The sequence below is a fragment of the Choloepus didactylus genome, chromosome 8 (assembly GCF_015220235.1).
Source record: "Choloepus didactylus isolate mChoDid1 chromosome 8, mChoDid1.pri, whole genome shotgun sequence".
Taxonomy (NCBI): Eukaryota; Metazoa; Chordata; class Mammalia; order Pilosa; family Megalonychidae; genus Choloepus; species Choloepus didactylus.
Genome location: NC_051314.1, coordinates 59,315,158 through 59,323,740, shown reverse-complemented (window position 1 = coordinate 59,323,740; position 8,583 = coordinate 59,315,158). Strand labels below are relative to the sequence as shown.

General features: G+C 34.6%; 1 pseudogene; it reads right to left on the bottom strand.

The window, feature by feature from the left end:
* Positions 1–412: 412 nt before the first annotated feature.
* Positions 413–8,583, bottom strand: part of LOC119542646 — a 31,835-nt pseudogene continuing 23,664 nt past the window's right edge.

Sequence of the window (8,583 nt, the reverse complement as noted above, 5' to 3'; positions counted from 1 at the left end):
TTCACTTCAAGCAGTGACTTATAAATTTGGTAAGACAACAACAGTAAATAGAGTACCTTTTCTATTTTTTTTTCTAAGGTAATAATTTTTAAAAAATGATGTGCTGAAGGTAAAATACCACCTATAAGTATTTCACCTTTGGATTACGGTCTTTGCTTTGAAGGTCTGTAGGAATTTTTCCAATTAGCTTTCAAATCTTCCCAACATCTTTCTGTTTAAAGAAATATCATATTTGAAATAATTTATTTTGAGTGACTGCTTTACAAATCGAAAGTTGATACACAAGTTCCTATTACCACAATTGTGAAGTAATCACTAATTTTAATAAGTCCTCTTAATATGTTCTGTATCAGTTGTCTTGATTTTAAGACATCAATAATATGGAAACATTTTTAATAATATACCAGAACATTTAATTACACCATTTTCCCATCAACACACCGAAGTTATTTAATGATGATTCTATTGGCCATTTCCACTGATTGGTGGGAGTTTCTTCCACTAAAGGCTCCCACGGTTTCTATTGTTCATTTTTCTCATCAGACTTAGTTCACTTTCAGCCTGAAGAGTCACCTCTTCTATTTGACCACTCTGAAACTGGTCTTCTAATTTTTTGACATCTGGTTCTGCTTTAACAAAACCCAGCTTCTCATTTTTAATCTGTTCTGTATACTTTCTATATGCTGCATTTTTAGGGATTTGCTCAAGAACATTAAGGATCTTTGTGTACAATATTCTTAGCCTCTCAAGTGGACTATCACTTACAGCCAATACCACAAGGCCAATGGCCTTCTTCAGCACACCCGCCGTGAGAGCGCAGATGAACCAAAGGCTCCTTTATTTTCTTTTTTAACCTCTCAAGCCTTTTTCAAAATGTCTACAAATAATATTCATCACTCTGGGAATCAAAACAAACTAACCAAAGAGAATTTCTATTTATTACTATAGTTGATTTGTTCACAAAATTTAACAAATCTTGTATGACTGCTTCTCCTACTGTAATTACATGTTCTAACTGAGTGGTTACATATTGTAACTCTGAAGACATTCATATAATTGAATACAGAAGAAATTACCTTTCAAAACTGAAGATAATATATCCTTTTCTCTTATCTTCCCCATCACTCTCATTACCAAACACAATATGCAAAAATATGCGAAAAGAATTTTAGAAGAAGTAGAAACAAACAAGCAAATAAATCAAAATAAATAAAACCACAGTACGACTTTGCCTTTGGCTGTCCCAGAGATGGCAGTAGAGGAATAAGGACAAATTATGGGAAACAAGAACATTTTCCTTTTGGATCTTAACCTTTTATGTCAAATCTTTAAAAGTATTTGTTTTTTATATGTATTCTACTAATTGAAGGTTACATACCTGGTAAGGCTTTAAAAAGTATTGTTCCAGAATAATAAGACCAGATGGTTATAAAATATGTAGTGTCCTCATGATGTTTCTTCCTCATTTGTTCTATTAGTACTACTTACTTACACTAGAAGAGTAGTTAAGAACTACTAATTTCCTTAATATCTGGCCCAGGGGTAACACATTTTATCAGCAATACATTTTTTTCATTATTCATTTACTCAATATTTCCAAAAAGGTATTCATGGAACACTTTTTCTATGGGATGCTAAGGGATATTCCATAAAGAAAGTTTCCTACAGAATTTTTTCAGTGCATAGTAAATCTCTATGGCAGAAATAGTGTAATAAGAATTTCCCAAATTTATTTGACCACCAAACACTAGTGTTAGTGGAATACATTATGGGAAAATGTGTTTCTCTGCACCGCTGATAAAGATTTATTTTTTCAGTCAAGCACTTTTTATCTAACACTTAATTCCCAACATAACACTGCTTATACAGTAACTGCTTATCTGTTACTCAAAGTCCTCCTTAATCTTGGCCACTGTTACATGTGGATAGTGAAGAAGAGAAAAATTAACCAAGAACCCCAAATTGCTGCAACTGAGACTAGAATTACAGTTTTCTATCCAAAATGGCCATTAAGGTATACATTTTCTTAAATCAATAAGGCTTTAAATCATTTTATTTTTCATAAACTTTTGCTAGACCTTACATGGGTTGGGGGCAGCTGCCTTTGCAAAATAAGGCCACTGCACAAAGGCACATGGCCAAGGACATAAGTAGGGGCTGAAAAACAACTTGCATTCTGTTCACTTTGCTCTGTTCCCTGACTTGGAGCTCCATGTCAGGGAAATGCAATCTTCTAATATGCATCAAATCACTATATGGGCTAGCAGCAGCACAGTCTCAACTGGAATAACAAAATCTAAAAAGTACTGGATTTTATTTTTAAGTCTTGAGAGAAAATAAACTGTTAATTGAGAATTATGTATTCATGAAGAATGAGGGCAAAATAATGGCAAAAAACATCGAACCAAAACCAAATCAACCAACCCAAAAAACAACAAAGAAACCACAAGCACAATAAAAGAAAAAGACAAACTGGAGAAAGTGTTTGCAACTGACTTCACAGACAAAGGTTTAATATCCCTAAATATAAAATGTTTCTAAAAACTGTGACAACAAAGGCTAACCCTATTAAAAAAGCAGACAGAAGATTTGAATAGACAGATCATAGAAAAAGAAACACAAATGGACTTTAAACATATTGAAAGATGTTCAACCTCATTATAACAAGAGAAATGCAAATTGCAACTATACTTGGATACCATTTCTCTTCTATTAGACTGGCAAAAATTCTAGATTGACAATTGTGTGAGTCAGGGTTCCATGGAGAAACAGAACTAGTAGGATATGAAAATGATTATGAATATATATTATGGAATTTATTGCAAGGGATTGGCTTACATAGTTGTCAAAGCTAGTCAGGCAAGTCTAAAATCTATAAGGCAAGCTGTCAGGAAGAACAGGTTGGAAATTCTTAGTGGATGTTGCAGTTCACAGGTGCAATTTCCTTTTCCTTAATGCAAACTTCAATTCTGTTCTTAAGGTCTTTCATCTGATTGGATTGAGCCCAGCCAGATTATCCATGATAATCTCCTCTACACAAAGTCAGTCAGATGATTATAGATGTTAATCACATCTGCAAAATATCTTCAAGGCAACAAGTAGATTAGTGTTTGATCAAATAACTGAGTATTATAGCTTAGCCAAGTTGACACACAAAACTGACCATCACAACATATACTGTTGGCAAAGTTATGGGGAAACAGGCATTCTTATATATTATTGGGAGGAATACAAAATGGTATAAGACCCTTATGAAGGGGAATTTGACAAATTCTAATGGAATTACATATTATTTACCTTTTGATCTAACAATCCCACTTCTGAGGTTATATATATACCAAAGACACAATGGCAAAAATATAAACAAGATGTAAGCCCAAGGCCATTCAATGCAGAACTATATATAATAGCAAAAGACTTTAATCAATCTAAATATCCATCAATAGGGGACTGGTTGAATAATGATAAATAATGGTATCTACAACATGGAGTATAAAGGGATGATGACGACGATGATGTCTTAGAGTTAAAAAAAAGAAACAATTGAAATATTGACAAACAATATGTGAATTGTCGGGGCGGGGGTTGTGGTGATTTGAAGCTGTTATGTACCTCAAAAAAGGCCATGTTCTTTTAATCCACTCCTGTGGGTGCAAACCTGTTGTAGGTAGGACTTTTGGTTAGGTTATTTCAATTGAAATGTAACCAAGCTCATGCAAGGTGGGTCTTACTCCTTTTACTGGAGTCTTTTTTGAGAGGGTAAAACACAAACAGAAGCAAAGAGATGAATTTTAAGAGAAGCTCATGGAGAAAAGCCCTGGAGAAAAGCCCTGGAGAAGCTAAGAGAGAACCCATAGAAGCTCAGAGAGGAAGCCACTGGAACCAGAAGCTGAAAGCAATAAAACCCAGGAGCAATGGGCCAGAAGGTACCAGACATGTGCCTTCCCATGTGACAGAGGTGTCTTGTATGCCAGCAGTTTGTCTTTAGAGTCCAGGTACTGTCCTGTTGATGCCTTAAGTAGGACATTTTCACAGACTAAGAACCCTAAATTTTAAGTTAATAAATCCACATTGTAAAGGCCAACCCATTTCTAGTATATTACATTCTGGCAGGTTTAGCAAACCAAAACAGGGGTCAAAGATGAAGTTTTCTGAAATTCCAGTAATGCTTAATTTTTGACTCTGTTAAGTTAAATATGCATGGTAAAAGTTTAAGGGTAACCAAAAAAAAAAAAAAAAGTAGTAAAATGTATAACTCTCAAACCAGTAGAGAGAAAAAAAGCAAGGGAAAAAAATTAAAAAAAAAAAAAAGGACATGGCAAGAAAGGAGAAAAAAGAAACAAAAAAGCAGTACAAATAGAATTAAGAAAATAAGACAGTAGAAAAATGAACTAACCTTGCCATTTAAAAGACAAAGATTATCAGATTGATTTTTAAAAATTAATAAGCCACATTTCAATTATAAGATACATATCTAAAGCATAAGAGTGCAATAAGTAAAGAAAAAAGTATGAGAAAATAAATATCTAGCAAATACTGAACAAAATGAAGCTGGTATATGCAAATTAATATCGAGAAAATAGATTTTAATACAAAGCACCTTATAGAGAGGATCATTACATTTGGATAAAAGTTCAAATAAGCAAGAATATATATTTATCAATTTTAAACATAGGTTCAAACCTAATAAAATAACCTCAAATATATATAAATAAAAAAATTATTAGAACTATAGAGAGAAATTGACGAGCCAACCATAAAAAGGTAGTATTTCAATTACTGGTAGGTCAAGCAGACATTAAAATATTAGCAAAGTTTCAAACACACAGTTAATATACTTGAACAAACGAAATGACACAGAATTCTGCATAATTAGGGAAAGCACATTTATCTCAAACATACAAGGGGCATTTGCAATAATTGGTTATGTACTATGTCAACCAATTTCAAAGGATATGTATCAAAGACACTATGTTTTTGACCATAACACAATCAAAATAGGCGTCAATAGCAAAAGATAATATTTTAAATGCAAAATTTAAAAACACATGCAAAATAATTCATGTGTCAAAGAAGAATTCATACTGGAAACTAAAATTAGAACTGAATGATAAATAAAAAAAAACTGCATATCAAAACTGGTAAGATGCAGCAAAAGTGGTTCTGGGAATTTATGGCTTTTAAGTATATATTAGAAAAGAAGAATGGCTGAATATTAATGAGATAAGGGTTTAACCTGAGAAATTATAAATACAACTCCAGAATAAATACCAAGGTAAGAAGAGGGATGGAGATAATAAAAATAAGAACAGAAATGAATGAAAGCGAAAACTAAGGTACAATAAAGAGAGGCAAATTCAGAAGTTGGTTCTATGAAAATATTAACAAAATAAACAAACTTTTGGAAAAATTGATAAAGGAAAAAAGAAAGCACAGATAAACTATATAAAGAATGAGAAAGAAAACCACCTATGTCAACTTGACTTGGCTGTTGGTTCCAGGAAATTTTGCCTGTAAAGGATAATACTGTAATAAATAAATAACTTCACTGTTCACTTAAGAAAATTCCCACAGATCAATTTATCTGACACAACAGACTGCTTTCATAGGCAAGTAGCTTGTGGGTACCAACCACAATTTACTTCCCAAGTAAATTCAAGATCCTCTCTTCTCTGTACCCACCAATCCGAAACAATTGTTATCACACACTTTGCCCAATACGTCAGTTTCCTGCCTTGAAAGACCCATCTTTTTTTTTCACTTCCAAAGCAGTTAATGTGTATATTTGTGACTTTTTTTTTAATTAAATTCAGTTTTATTGAAATACATTCACGTACCATACAATCATCTGTGGTATACAATCCACTGTCCACAGTATGATAACATAGTTATGCGTTCATCACCACAATCTATCTCTGAACATTTTCCTTACATCAGAAGGAACCAGAACAAGAATAAAAAATAAAAGTGAAAAAAGAACACCCAAATCATCCCCCACATCCCACCCCATTTGTCCTTTAGTTTTTATCCCCATTTTTCTACTCATCCATACACTAGATTAAGGGGGTGTGATCCACAAGGTCTTCACAATCACACTGTCACCCCTTGTAGTCTACATTATTATATAATTGTCTTCAGGAGTCCAGACTGCTGGGTTGGAGTTTGGTAGTTTCAGGTATTTACTTCTAGCTATTCCAATACATTAAAACCTAAGAGGTGTTATCTATATAGTGCGTAAGAATGTCCACCAGAGTGACCTCTTGACTCCATTTGAAATCTCTCAGCCACTGAAGCTATTTCGTCTCATTTTGCATCCCCCTTTTGGTCAAGAAGATACTTTCAGTCCCATGATGCCGGGTCCACATTCATCCCCGGGAGTCATATTCTGCATTGCCAGGGAGATTTACAACCCTAGGAGTCGGGTCCCACGTAGGGGGGAGGGCAGTGAGTTCACCTGTCGAGATGGCTCAGTTAGAGAGAGAGAGGGCCACATCTGAGCAACAAAGAGGTACTCGGGGGGAGACTCTTAGGCACAATTATATGCAAGTTTAGCCTCTCCTTTGCAGTAACGAGCTTCATAAGGGCATGACCCATGATCGAGGGCTCAGCACATCAAACCGCCAGTCCCAATGTTTGTGACAACATCAACACCAGACCAGGTGAGGAAGTCCAACACATCTGCACCTTCCCCCAGATCCTCGGGGCTGGGGAGGGGGGAGGCTGTAAATATATTTTTTATTATCTGCCCAAATTACTCTGGGATGTGTCACTATGAAAGACCCATCTTAAACCACTTGAACTCAGACTGGAAAGCCATATAAATATTCCACTCCTGATTTCCCCCTTCTGAGACACTGCTAAGATTTTGTCAAGGTAGTGTTCCTGGCTGCAGTAGGTTCTAATAATAGCTTTGCTTTAGTAACAGTTCTGGGGATATTTGTAGAATTTCAAAAGGATAAATTCCCTCTTTTTTTTTTTTTTTTTAACTCATTCTATTAAAAAAAGTTACTTAAAAAAGCTTGTTATACATTTTTTATATTTAAATTATATTTATATTTAAACATAAAGGTTTTTATATTTACCTTTTCTAGTGATCTTCAGCTTTTCTGATGCAGTCTATTTATCGGCCAAAGCTAGACCAGATTCAAGAGGTAGGGAAATAGATTCCACCTCTTGAAGCAAGGAGCTGCAAAGTCGCCTTGCATAAAGGGAAGGATAGAGAAGTGTGGCTATTTTTGCAATCTACCATTGGAATGGAGCAGTCATCTAACTCAACCTCTGTATTTCATGGGTGAAGAAACTGGAGACACTAAATTAGATGTTAGATGATTTGGTAAAGGTTATACAAGAGTTAAATGGTAGTGCCTCTTAAGTATCGTCCTAGGTGTTCTGATAACCTTTTGAGGGCTTTTCCCACTTCACAGATGTTCTTGACTCTCACACTTCCTGGCACAGTGTATTGACGCAGTAGGCACGAAGCAATTATAGAATTAATGAATATCTACATTTTTTGGGGGAAGGACTAAATCAATTATTTATAAATTCTTACACCAATATCCCACTTTCCATGTATAATATAATATAATTGAATCCCTCACTTGTCCTCATAAAAGAAGATGTAAATAAGTATGTGAAATGATGCATTAGTGATTAGGGAAATACAAATCAAAACTACAGTGAGAAACCACTTCATACTTACTAGGATGGCTATTATTAAAAAAAAAAAGTAAATGTTGGCAAGGATGTGGATAAATTGGAGTCCTCATACATTATTGTTAGGAATGTAAAATGGAAAACAGTCTAGCAGCTCCTCAAAAAGTTAACCATAGAATCACCATGTGATTCAGTGATTCCACTTCTAGGATTATAACCAAAAGAACTGAAAACTGAGACTCAAGCAGATACTTGTATGCCAATATTCATAGTGGCATTATTCACAATAGCCAAAACAACCCAAGTGTCCATCTGCAGATAAATGGATATTCAACAAAATGTGGTATATCCCTAAGTAGAATATTATTCAACCATAAAAAGGAATGAAGAGCCAATACATGCTATGACATGGATGAACCTGGAAAACACTATGTTGCATGAAATAAGCGAGAAACAAAATGATAAATACTGTATGGATTCAATTTATATGAAAAATCCAGAATATGTAAATTCACAGAGCTAGAAAGTAGATTAAAGTTTACCAAGGGATGGGGAGAGCTGGGAGGGGGAATTATTGCTTAATAGGTACACAGAGTTTCTGTTTTGGGTGATGAAAGTTTTGGTAATGGGTGGTGGTAAAGGTTTCACAACATTGTAAATGTAATTAACACCACCAAATGACACACTTAAAAACGGTTAAAATGAGAAAATTTATGTTCTATATTTAACAATAAAATTTTTAAAAGATGACAGAATCACCAAGTATAATGTCTTTAAAATATTCTGATTATCTGATAATTTTGAAAGTAATATAGAGCTAGTGCCATAGGGGAGAGCTAGATTCTCCCCATCCTGTGACTCTGTGGGAGCCTGGTGGGGTTTCTGAAGGAAAAGCCAGCAGGAAGGTGGGAATCCCCCATGGCTGTGGCC